The 14,066-nt window shown below is 36.4% G+C and overlaps 1 protein-coding gene across 9 annotated transcripts in view; it reads right to left on the reverse strand.

The window, feature by feature from the left end:
* Positions 1-10,292, reverse strand: part of LOC131033922 (formin-like protein 5) — a 28,164-nt gene extending 17,872 nt beyond the window's left edge. For all 9 annotated transcript variants that reach the window (XR_009103713.2, XR_009103709.2, XR_009103712.2 and 6 more), the window contains exon 1: positions 9,789-10,292. The gene's annotated coding sequence lies outside the window, so the exon portion shown is untranslated. The remainder of the gene's footprint in view (positions 1-9,788) is intronic.
* Positions 10,293-14,066: the final 3,774 nt, after the last annotated feature.

The following is a 14,066-nucleotide window of genomic DNA, read 5'->3' on the forward strand; positions in this document are numbered from 1 at the left end:
AAAAATCGCTGTACTGGCAAACCCAAACTGAACTGACAACATAGAGGTTTACGAATATTGCATGTTTTTCTAGTTTGCTGAATATTTCCCATGAAAACCCCAGGTAGTCAAATTCCATCAACACTTTTGCCACGCTGTGCCAATACAGTATAACTGTAATGCTACAACCTCCTCTATGATGGCCTTAGTTACAATGATATCTATTATTGTGTGCAGCACAAATAATTTCAGCAGAGATTAACTTCTCCCAAGGTCCAAGTCCCCTTCTTTACACCCTACTGCCAATATCAAACAACGACTGTAAGTACAGTAAATCTTTTAGAATATGAACTCTTGTTTTTTGGATAAATAAATATGATCTTCCAGTTGATTGAAATAAGTGTGCATGCATATGCACATTATTTGAAAGCTACAAATGAAGGAAGAATCTAGAATAAAAACGTATTAAATAAAATCTGTGGTGAGTAAGGCAAAAAATCAAACAGCAATACCACAACTCAGAAGATTGAATTGTAAACCTCAAAATCTTTGAGTTTGTTTCCTTGAAGATATTGATTATCTTGAATCTAATAAAGCATGATTCTAAGAATGCTTAGGTATATTTCAATAGCAACTTGCTAGAAACTCACATCTGATTGAGAAAACATTTCTAAGCCAGATATGCTCTATACTAGTTCGATGTTTGGATAGAGATGGGAATAAGATCGATACTCCAAAGAATTATCATTGCTCATTGTTGAAATATAGCTAGGTCGTATCCCTTGATTGGGCTGACCTAGCTTGGTAAATGTTTGATGGGCCTTCTTATGTGATTATATTAGAAGCTTGTGAATGTTAAAGGGCAGGCCTTATTTGGGCGCTCAACTTGTGTAACTTGTAATTGGATCTGGCCCTAAATGGGCATTGTAACTTGTGATTCATGCTGGGCCCTAAATGGGTGATACAATGTAACTTGTTGATGTGATAGGGCTGACCCAAAAATATATAATTTGTAATTATTATAGGTCAGACCCTATTTTGGGTGCCAACTTTACTACATTTGATTTATGCTAGCCGACTTGAAGAATTAAAGGTCAAGTTGCCTATAAGTACAAAGTACTTATCATTGTTCACATCATCTTTTAGTGAAATTATCTCTGCAATATATGGCAGTGAACATCTGTAGATGCACAGAGAACACCGTTGGAAGCAACAGCGAACACACTTGAAGGTCAGCGAACTGTCATTGAAGGTTGTGGACATCATCAGCGAACTTCATCTTTGTGACAGCAACATCTGCAGATAAGTTCACTATGTTTAGTTTGCGGATAGCTTCAAGTGTTGAAGCTCAACTGTAAAGAAACAATTGGTTATTGTTTAATAAAGATCTGAGATATTGTAGTTGGGCTTTTTCACCTCCAAGAGGGAGGTTTTCCCAGGGTATAAGCGTGTTATGTGTGTGCTTTATTTTAGTTTGGTTTTCTGCTCTATGCTGTTAATCTGATCACTAAAATCAACATGGTATCAGAGCGGGTTCCTTCTATAAAGCCTAACAGCTTGAAGGTAGATCCCGTATCCTTTTTTTGCAGACTGAAAGATCATAGCAGTGTCCAAACTTCAAACTAAATTCACACTCCTGTGGCGAGGGTATTTATGAAGTGCTTATAGATGAGAATGGATTCTGAGTGACGGCGAGGGCCAAAGGCCACGCAGCCATCATCAAATGATTCAGTGTGATCTAAGTGGATGGTTATGTTGAAAACTAACTTATAAAGAGAAGTATTTTTTGAATTTTTCATGCTGTTATCAATTCATTGGATAGCGAATCATGTATGATAGTCTTAAACTATTAGTACCCTCTCTTGAATGTTTTTAGGACTGAGATTGCATTCTAGGGTGGATGAGCTTGATACATCCTGTGTGAAAGTCACGCAAGCTGAAGAATGGAGATGCAGCTTGCTGCCATAAGACTAAGTTGGTGGCTGAAGATGTTTTCTCAAAAAAAGAAGGCTATAACATTCAGAAGGAGCGTGATGTTTCAGCTTCAGAGGGAGCTTGTTAGGCTCAGAGGGAGCCTGTTTCTTTCAACTTCAGAGGAAGCCGCATTCTTGGGTTAATGCATTCTTCTATGGGAGAAGTTTGAGGTGAAAGCCCTCGTTCCACCCTCTGCGAGTAGCTATGGTGGAGCCACCCTTTGCGAGTAGGCATGGTGGTGTTGCATTCTTCTTTGGGAGAAGTTTGAGATTAGAGCCCTCGTTCCACCCTCTGCGAATAGGCATGGTGGACCCACCCTCTATGAGTAGGTACGGTGGGTATCATTGAAGAAATTCCACCCTCTGCGAGTAGGCATGGTGATCCCACCCTCTACAAGTAGGCATGGTGGTCCCACCCTCTGCGAGTAGGTATGGTGGGTATCATAGAAGAAATTCCATGATGTGTTCGTTCACCCTCTGGGAGTAGCTATGGTGGGTATCATGGAAGAAATTCCATGATGGGTTCGTTCACCCTCTGGGAGTAGCTATGGTGAACGTATCATGTGTTTCATCCATGGGAGTAGCTATGGTGAACGTATCATGTGTTTCATCCATGGGAGTAGCCATGGTGGTAGCCTCTATGTGACTTGATCATTCAAGGGATCCTCCCTAGCTAAGAGGGAGTGTTGAAATATAGCTAGGTCGTATCCCTTGATTGGGCCGACCTAGCTTGGTAAATGTTTGATGGGCCTTCTTATGTGATTATATTATGAAGCTTGTGAATGTTAAAGGGCAGGCCTTATTTGGGCGCTCAACTTGTGTAACTTGTAGTTGGGTCTGGCCCTAAATGGGCATTGTAACTTGTGATTCATGCTGGGCCCTAAATGGGTGATACAATGTAACTTGTTGATGTGATAGGGCTGACCCTATAATATGTAATTTGTAATTATTATAGGTCAGACCCTATTTTGGGCGCCAACTTTAATACATTTGATTTATGCTAGCCGACTTGAAGATTTAAAGGTCAAGTCGCCTATAAGTACAAAGTACTTATCATTGTTCACATCATCTTTTAGTGAAACTATCTCTGCAATATATGGCAGCGAACATCTGTAGATGCACAGCAAACACTGTTGGGAGCAACAGCAAACACACTTGAAGGTCAGCGAACTGTCATTGAAGGTTGTGGACATCATCAGCGAACTTCATCTTTGTGACAGCAACATCTGCAGATAAGTTCACTATGTTTAGTTTGCTGATAGCTTCAAGTGTTGAAGCTCAACTGTAAAGAAACAATTGGTTATTGTTTAATAAAGATCTGAGATATTGTAGCTGGGTTTTTTCACCTCCAAGAGGGAGGTTTTCCCAGGGTATAAGCGTGTTATGTGTGTGCTTTATTTTAGTTTGATTTTCTGTTCTATACTATTAATCTGATCACTAAAATCAACACTCGTATCTACACAGTAGTGCATGAAGTCATGTTCCAAAGCCCAGGAACCATCATAGACATCCAGGAAATCCCAGAGGCAGGGGAAAGGGGACCAATCATCATTTTCTCATCCATTCTCTGCAGGTAAAACAGAGGGTGTCCTTTTTTTTCAAGAACACCCTAGGAACATCATGACATTCCTCAACAAGGCACTTTGGCATGCATCACTGTAGACTGGTTAACTGCACCAATCTCCCTGACAAACTTACTTGAAGTACAACAAATACCTGAAACAACTTCCCCATCTCTTTCTTCTGCCTGCATACTTTTTTCTTTTTCTCAAGTATGTTTTCCAAGTGAGCATGGATGATTGTATTCAGTGCCTGCAAAGCTGTTACTCTGAGAATTAAAATGGTGGTTTTGCTACTTTTATTCTTTGAATCTAACTATTGCTGTTCTTGTTCAATGTCACTGATTTCAACATGCATTGCAGTGTAGTCCCCAGATCTGTTACCAGATAAAACCTCATTATAAAACTCATAAAAAATTTACATGGATTTTTTTTTAAAAGTATGCCGAAGTCAAGGATAAGGTGTCATGGTTGTCCCCTGCTGTTAGGGAGTTGAAAGTAATTTGTGCATGCATATCAAGTCTAGATTAGGGTTTGCATTACTGTTATACAAGAAACTGGTCATCCACACATGCAGCATTATTATATAAGTGTAAAAATGAATTTTAGCAGCAGCCAAGGTAGAAGTTACCTTTCCCATGATTCTCTTCTCTGTCCTTTACTTTTCTCTATTGAGCCTCTACAAGAAAACTAATAGGTAGTAAGCTAATGTAGTTGATATTTGCTCATCACAAAAAAGGTAAATCATATTTTTTGTGTATAGCATTCACCAGGGAATTCTACATAGCCGTCCAATATGTTCTAGGAACACAGGAGCAGAAACAAGACATCCCCTCACCATCCCCATTTTCTTCAACCAAAAAGGGACATTGTTGAATTTCCCAGGTTTTATTGGATGTATTTTAATGTATATATCTGATTCAATCTGATACTTGCATTCTTGGAATTCTATGTGTTCTCAAATTGAATAACATTATACTACATATATTCCTTTGGAGAGGCATGTTCTTGAACGGACATGTCTCTCCTTTAATTATAATAATTTAATCAATATTATAATGTTTCATCGGTCAATTATTAATTTAGAATAATATAATAGATTAATATTGAATATTAAATTTTATATGATTAATAATAATATAATAATATAACATAATAATATATTATTATTAATCAACATATATTATATGTATTCTAAATGATCATTCGACTGAAGGTACAAACATTAACACTCCCTCTTAGCTAGGGAGGATGATCAGACAGAATGTGTAGTGATCTCCCATGTCAACACTTATGGCCCTCACCATAGCTACACAAAACATAATTAACACTCCCTCTTAGCTAGGGAAGATAAAATCAATGCAAATGCATTAAGTCTAGATTAATTATGGAAAAGAGAAAATATTATCTCACTATGATATCAGGAAGTATGGTATAAACAAGAATATCAAGGCACATGATATTCATCATAACTCAAAAATATCATCTCATGATATTGGGAGTATTTGCACCAACCATATGATGCTCATCACAGGGGACCATAGTCTCAAGGTGTGAATTTGCCTCCGTCGGCGATTCTATTCACAAGCTCTTGCGCGGATTGCCTCTGTCGGCGATTCTATCCATAAGCCCTTGTGTGGATTGCCTCAGTCGGTGATTCTATCCATGAGCTCTCACGTGGATTGCCTTAGTCAGCGATTCTATCCACAAGCTCTTACGTGGATTGCCTCAGTCGACAATTCTATCCATGAGCTCTCACGTGGATTGCCTCAGTCGGCGATTCTATCCATGAGCTCTCACGTGGATTGCCTCAGTCGGCGATTCTATCCACAAGCTCTTATGTGGATTGCCTTAGTCGACGATTCTATCCATGAGCTCTAACGTGGATTGCCTCAGTCGGCGATTCTATCCACAAGCTCTTAAGTGGATTGCCTTAGTCGACGATTCTATCCACAAGCTCTTACGTGGATTGCCTCAGTCGGCGATTCTATCCACGAGCTCTCATGTGGATTGCCTCTGTCGGCGATTCTATCCACAAGCTCAAGTTATTGTAAGATCGTCACCTTCCAATAACCTCAAAAATACAAGTGGAAATCATTTGGAAGTCGTCACTTCCTTATGATTTACACAAGGCCCATAAGGCATTAAATGATTTCATTAGTATAATAATCAATTGAATCAAGTTTTACCTCATAAGTGTTTTACCTTCAATAGTGAAAATCCCTCTCAATCACTATGATCGAAATTGTCACAAGTTAACTGAACCATCTGCTCCCTCTGAAGCTCAAGTTCTTGTATCAACCTCTTGTCCTCTTTTGAAATGTCAGACTCCCTCTGCATCTGGTCTCAATCATCAATTTATTTCTCCCTTTAATTCAATTTTATTGTGCTTTCGTCCTTAAGTTTAAAACATTTCCTTTCATAAGGTGAGCCCATATAAGAAATCACGCATGAATCATCTCTCATCATAATTCCCTTTGAATGATGTAGAACATTTTCATAATTTTGATCAACACTTTCATTATGATCTGCCACACACAGTCGCTAATAACTTTTGCAATTTACCAAATTTATCCAATCTCTTCGGTGAGATGTTAGAAAATCTAATTGCAAACATTTCCTCCAAGTTATAGCCAGATCCAACGGTTAAAACAAAAGTTATGACATTTTTCCCAAAACTGCTAACCCTAGGTAGGGTTTCAAGTGACCTGCACCAAAGTCGTCATATCTTGCACAAAACTGAATCAAATTTGATGAGATAAACATATTTGAAAACTCGAAACACAGATCTTTCCATCCATATATTATAGTCCTCATTTTGATGCCAACCAAGGGCCGTACAATGGCATATATCAGACTGAAAATTCTAAAAAAAACTGAATTCTCCAACCCTCTCCAACCTCCAAATTAAACTTCACAGGCCTGAGCTCTGATACCATGTTGATTTTCCCAGGTTTTATTGGATGTATTTTAATGTATATATCTGATTCAATCTGATACTTGCATTCTTGGAATTCTATGTGTTCTCAAATTGAATAACATTATACTACATATATTCCTTTGGAGAGGCATGTTCTTGAACGGACATGTCTCTCCTTTAATTATAATAATTTAATCAATATTATAATGTTTCATCGGTCAATTATTAATTTAGAATAATATAATAGATTAATATTGAATATTAAATTTTATATGATTAATAATAATATAATAATATAACATAATAATATATTATTATTAATCAACATATATTATATGTATTCTAAATGATCATTCGACTGAAGGTACAAACATTAACAGACATCCCCTTATTTTTTGCTACAAAATGGGGATGCCATCACGTCCTGGGGATGTCGAGGTGTACCCCCAATCTTGCACCCTTTAAACAGCTAAAACAAAATGAAAAGCTGCCTGTGAGCTTGTTGTGACTGACATATTGCCTTTTTAGGCAGAAAAGAGACGAGAATGAGGAACCTAAGTTAAGACCTACAGAATTAACAAAGCGAAATTGATAAAACTTACCTGCTCAAATTTGTTACATGCAATTCCAGTTCATTCATACAAGGCATAGGATTAATTTTGTTCCTCAGACAAATTCTAGTTGTGCCTAGATGCATTCAAAAACAAAATGATAAACATCAACTCCTTGGTTTCCATTTTCCCATACAAAAGCAAAAATTTGGACAAGCAAGTTTTGCTGGTTAGAATCAAGGAGCAAAACATACAGCCATTAATGAAATTCGGCAACCTATTAAAGAATGGTAAGCAAAACCATGGTCTCATCTTATTGGTGGTGGTCAAAGGTTTATTTAAAAGCCAGCTAAGAGCCTTGCTACCTTGTTCTGAACGAGATTAAGTCAATTTTAAATCGCCAAAGCATGAGATCCAGAGGAAAGCCATTTAACTGTTCAAAAGTTCAAACTTAATTTAGTTTTGTTTAAAATTACATCAGACTGACATTGACTCAGATACTTACGTGGTTATTTCCTTTTAGTTGTAGAGAAGTCTACAGAATTATATACTTTATATAGGATCATCATATTGGTGATGGTCAAAGGCTTATTCAAAAGCCAGCTAAGAGCCTTGTTCACTTGTTCTAAACGAGATTAAGTCATTTTTAAATCGCTGAAGCACAATATCTGGAGGAAATGCATTGAACCGTTCAAAGTTCAAACTTAATTTAGTTTTGTTTAAAAAACAACATCAGACTGATATTGGCTCAGACACACACATGGTCAATCCCTTTTTAATGTAGAGAAGTTTTCAAGTAAAAAAATACTTTACAAGGGATTAAATTTATGTTCATGTTTATGTTATGCTTATGTTTTTAGTAAATATGTTTAAATGTTCACATTTTAAAATTTCAGTCTTATTATTCTATTTATGTCATTATTAGGTGTTTTTCAATTACTTGTATCGTAAAACACAAATACTAATTTATATATCTAATTCTGATAGCCATTCCCCCCACATCCCCAAAATCCCGAAACTATTTGACATCCCTGCAAACCCATCCCCCATCCCTGAAACTTGGAGAACCATAATGTAAAGGTAGAGAAGTGTAAATACAAGGTTGAAGTGGGTCAATGAAAAGATATTTTTCCCCAGCAATTCCCTTATAGATGGGTTGTCAATGTTACTTTACAGTTGAGATCAATTAGAAGCAGAAATTTAAAGATATAAATTTGAAAGAAGTGGAAAAAAAATCTAGCTTAAACTTTCACAAAAGGGACTCTTAAAGGTTAAAAGACTAGAAGTTATTGGAATCTTATTTGACCATCACCTAGATCATCTAGCTTGAATTTTCATTTTCTCAATGAATCGTGTCATATAGACCAAAACTCAATTTTCAAAATCATATCTACTTATTTCGACAAACACTTGTCTACCACCTTTACTTTCAATCTTTTCCATTTGTGATAGTGTCCAGGTAACCAAAGATATCTAAATTCTAATTTTCAGATATTGTTTCTTATATATTTTTTGAGAGCCATCACCCACTGTCCCTTCCCGGAATCTCCGAATTTGTTTGCTATCCCAGAAACATGTTCTCTCTGAAACTCAGAGAATCACAGAATCTAAATACTTGTAAAATAACTAGTCCCCAAAACTCACTGACTACACATGTAAAAAGAGTAAAAATTTTGATGTTAAACAGTCATTTATGATCATCAAACAATTGATTAGTGTCTCACAGATGGCAAAGGGGGAAATGTCACCTTAAGGAAAAGTTTCGTTGTAACAGGCCATCTCAACAAACATTGAGGATGAAACTTAGAGACATAAAACGTAAAAATTCTCGAGACCTTAACATCTACAGAATTAAGGTAATGAAGTTGAAGAAGAGTATAGATCACAATGTTAAGAAACAAGGACTAATGGACAGATTACTCGATATTTACTAATCAAAATTAAGCCAATTAATTGATGAAAAACATAACCATCCTTAGTGGAGAGGTGGAACAATCACCACGATGAAGACAAAGATTCATATCCCACCCGGGAACTGCTTGGCTAAGCTAACTGCAACATTGCGATCGTGAAAAATTGAGCTGAAAAGCCTGTCCACAACACAACCTGGGAATGGGCCCCCCTTCCTAAGTCCACCAAAGAGGAAATAGTCCCCAAAAAAGGAAATGGGGCCCATTAGTCTCTACTACTCGGAAACCCATTAGTCTCTACTGCTCGGAAACAAAAATCAGGAAAGACAAAAATAAGCAAAACCCTTGACTCAAAAAATGGCTACAATTTAATGCAACCCAATTAAGCCCGGAACAGGAAATTTTCAGACAGGTCCATAAAACAAGAAGATAACTCATAGATACTACTCAAATAACAGCCTACCAGTTTTCACGGGATAATTATATTTTAATGACCTCCACCCAAATCGGAGATAATTCATAAGTAATTACTGAATACAATCCACTTAATTTGCAGAAAGAGAAAAACAAACACTAATCCTTTCAAGGAGTAAATAACAGATTTAAAAAAATCGAAGAGAGGAAGAAAACAACTAATGGAAATGTAGCTACTTGAACCAAAAATTCCAGATATCAACATAACATAAAAAGCTAACATAATTACCTACAACCCTCTCAAACAAAATCGCAACTAGACTGTCATTTCCTATGCGCCCACACACCACCCACCCCTCCCCAAACACAACAAAAAGAAAGGAACCAACGAAAGAGTTTTGTGGCTTATTTTGCAAACTGAGCAAGCAACCAAATGAAAAATTCTTTCCAAATTAGGTCAAAAAATGTTATTAAATGCTAACCTTTTATGGCGATCAAGCATTGCTTCGCTAACCCTCAGCTGAGAGTGGCATCACAAGCTAAAACTCTGCCTCTGCAATTTACTTTTGTTGGGGGTGGGGTCGGCTAAATCATGTACAGAACTGTGTCCAACAAGCTAATAATATTTAAAAAGCATTTGGGTCCCCGAACTGCGGAGAATTTAAGGGCTACTGCACCAGAAAAAAAAAACGGTGGGTTTTAAGGCCCGAAGATGGGGCAGAAGGCAATTTTGGGTTTGAATCTTACAAGCCGAGTATTATTGAATTGGCAAGGTTTCAGAATTCGGAGGAATCTGTAATGGGTTATGAAGAGGGCGAAGGATCTGCAGTTAGATTCGAACCCTGTCCGGTTTGCGAGGGGTTTCTCGTGAGGAAAGAGTGTTTCTAGTATGGTCTTAACGTAATCTCTTTCTAAATATATATACGTGGGAATGAATTCTCTATGTAAAGATGTGTTAGAATGTGAAGCATTCACCCCGCCATCAACTACCGTTTATGGAGGAATGCATATTAACTATATATTTGGTTCGGTTTCATTCAGGGTAGGGTCACTTCCACGTCTGCGTTGATTTCACTTTTGGTCGACTATGGTGGGGCTTAAAGCGGATTGAAAAGAAATAATTAATGCGGAACAAAAATCTATTGGTTAAATGAGTGTCATCTAATGGTAAAACAAGTGTCAATTAGTGGTAAGTTTGTGTGTTGTTTTTATGTTGTATTGTAATAAAATTAGCATACTTATATTTTATAAATAAAATTTATGTAAAGGATATCGACAGAGATCAATTTTAAAAAAAGAAAATGTATTCATAAATATAAAAAAATGACAAGATTTACAATTTGAAACAATTAAAATCCATATTGCATTGACATTGCAGCGTTATTTACAAGCTAGATATACATGCAAGAAATTGAATGTAATAAAACCTACAACTTAGCAATAGAATCTAATAAAGCATTGTTTTCAAATGAATAATTAATCAATCTTAATCTATTTATCACTATGCTCTATGCTCCTTGCTTATCACTATTTTAATTGTATTATATATTTGATTATAATAATCAATCAATCTTAATTCATGATTCAGTCATATTATAGACAAAACTAAATATTCTATCAATTTCATTTATAATATGGTTGTATTTTTTATTTAATATTACTTAATTGAATCTAACAATGACCCTAAAAATTCATTGAACATGGTAGTAGATTTTGGAAAGTCAAATACTCTAAACCTTAGAATAAATAAACTTGATGATGATGGCTTTGAGATTTAGCATTATAGTTCAATTTAATGTTCAATTATGTTTAAGGTTAGTGTTTAATTTGTGTTAGCCTTTTATAAGTGTAAGTCTACAATTTACGTTTGGGTTTAGAGTCAGGCTTTAATTTGGTTTAGTATTAGGGTTCAATTTTCTTAGGTGTTAGGTTAAGGTTTGATTTGGTTTAAGATTTATGATGGATTTGTTGGAGTAAATAGTTTTGACTATTAACATTTACTTAAGTTTTAACTTAGGTAACATCATTTATTAGGTAGATGAATAATTTTAGAGTTATATTTGGACTCTAACTCTTCTAGATGGAGACACTTGTCCAAATCTTGTGTACTCTCATCACCTGCTCTTGCCTATCTAAGCAAGGCTCCTTGTACATTCATAATCACCTCATTTCAAGACAATCTCATGTATTGAATCTCTCTTAGTTGTGGAGGATGTTCTACAAATTGTCTCATGCATTAGGTGGAGACACCTGCATGGTATTAAAGCCTCCCATTCTACAACTCCTTCTTATTTAGACAGTCTTCGTCATTATTAAAAGTTTTGAGATCCTGGATTGTCTTGATCTGTCTAGTTATTGGAGGCATTCAATTTTTAAAGTGCCTCATCCTTGGATCAACCTTGGCTTGTCTGATTGTGGTCAAATGATTTCATTCACTGGTGGCTTGTCTTTGTTTGGTGATCAAATTTCCCTACCTCGGTTGTCAACCATGCACCTCTATTGCAATAAATTGCATGTTTTTAATAGGCATTGGTTCTTTCTTTCAAGAGCAACTGATGATAATTTATAAGTGGAAGAATGATGACTAGTTTTATCATGGTGATTATTGGTGTGCATCAATCTCTTGTTTAAGCATGTGGGATCTGTGTCAATCTCTAGTCATTGCTTTCTTGAGCTTGAACTATATACTTTATATTATACCAATAGTTTGTTTGGTTTGAGGCCTTTATTTGCATCATTTCTTTGTGAGAGGTCATATTTCCCACCACTAAAGTTTTCCACTTGATCGTGGATTTGTAGAATTAAGAGAGGCATTTTATCTTCTCTTTGTGGCTTCTCCTTGTTCCTCTTCTCAACTCCACCGATTGACTTGGCTTGTGGCTTAGGTAGAGGGATAGGCTTCTGGGAACTAGAGGTAGATACAAACTAGGATTTGCCTTGGCTTGGATTGCTTGGGAGGAGTGGAGACTGGTTTTGACTTCTTAGGCTTTACCATGTCCTCCTCCTTCAGTATATTTTACTCCCTGTGAGGAAACTTGCTCAACTTGTGAGATCTTTTGTGACTGCTCTCTAAAGGTATTTTTGCTTGTGTATGGTCGTGTAACTACATCAACCTTCATTTAGTTTCATCCTCAAATTCACTGGTTGACCTCCATATTTTCCATGTGATTTTATGTTTGCAAGATTGGCTACATCATGCTCATGTCAGTCAATTTGTTGGCGCATCAAAATCTTTTGGGCATCTTTTTTTTATCAACGATCTGCAAAACACGACTGGGTGGAGAAACTCCTTCTCAGGATGCGTTTTTCTTTGGCCAAGTGTATTATCTTTTCCTTAGAGGTTAGAGAATTTGTTGTGCAAGACATGTCTTTGTGGTTGTCTTGTTGATGAGGATCTTATCGTCCTACGTGGTGGAGATTCTTGCAATGATTATAGCTGAGATATTTTTTAGTTGCTTATCTATTGTTTAAGATTTTAGTCATACTCTCATTTGATTGGACTCACATCTTCATTGTAATGGTGGATTTATTATTAGAAATTCTTGCATTCATTTTTACTTGCAACACATTGTTTGAGTAGCGTTGATATATTGGCCTTCTTCACTCCTTTGTTGGTGCATTTATGATGTGATTTGTTATTCCATGTGATGTGATTTGATCATGCTTGGTTGTTGGGCCCACAATTAATGCTTGCAACATGAGGTATTTTCTAGGCTCAAGCATTTTTGGCTAGTAGTAGGTCTTCACATTTGTCTTGGTAGGCATCCATATTTGCCAATCGTTTTCCTTGCCAATAGGAATCAACTTCAATTTTCTATAAGATTTGAATAAAAAAAAAATTGTTTGATTAGTATATTTATTGTTGTCGCCTATAGCATGTGTTGTAGTAGAGCATTAAGATTTGTTTTCTCTTTAATCATGGGTCAAATTTATGTGCCTTCATATTCAATGACACCAAATCTTGAGTGTGGCGATTTCATGAAAAATGTTGTCTCTGAAAGTGGTTATGATTATAGGGGTGGAAACACTAGCAGACCCTACCACTACTCTGCTCATTAGTACCTTTTTTGTCATGGGGGACATTTTTTTTACTTGTTGAGTTGATACCAACCCCATAAAGGACCAACCCTTGCCCTTGGATGCTTAAGAGGGGTGGACCCCTTTTTTCATCGTTAGACCCTAATCATGTGTTTTCTTCAAATGGCCATAACTTGGATGTCTAGAGTCTATTTTTAGCAAATGAAGTATCATTAGAAAGGTGTTTCCATGCACTATTCATTGGTGCAATTTTTTTGTAAGCACATTTTTGTAGGCACATTGAGATGCAATTTCACATCATGTATTTGGGGATTTTACATAAATTGTGCCATATTCTTGTACTCACGTTGTACAATAAAGTGTCACGGGGGTTTGTGTAGAGCCTTTGTTGTTTACCAATCATAGCTTTGTTAAAGTGAGTGTAACTTCATGACAACAGATGAATCAGTGGGATTCACGCCTCATGCATATGTGTGTAGTTCAATGCACACCCTTTGTTTAGTTGCAGGGATTATATTGGTCATTTCAAACCTTGAACTGGTTGGTGACATGATATCAAAGAACTATTAGTCAGCATTATGGGGGGTATGTACTATATGTGCCAATGCTTCCTTGGTTTCACTTCAAGTGAGTTGTCATACTCTTGCATTCATATTTTGTGGAGGCAATCATCCTTGAGTGATCTTGGATCTTTAGAATATTGCACCTATATTTTCATCTTT

The sequence above is a fragment of the Cryptomeria japonica genome, chromosome 10, assembly GCF_030272615.1.
Source record: "Cryptomeria japonica chromosome 10, Sugi_1.0, whole genome shotgun sequence".
NCBI lineage: Eukaryota > Viridiplantae > Streptophyta > Pinopsida > Cupressales > Cupressaceae > Cryptomeria > Cryptomeria japonica.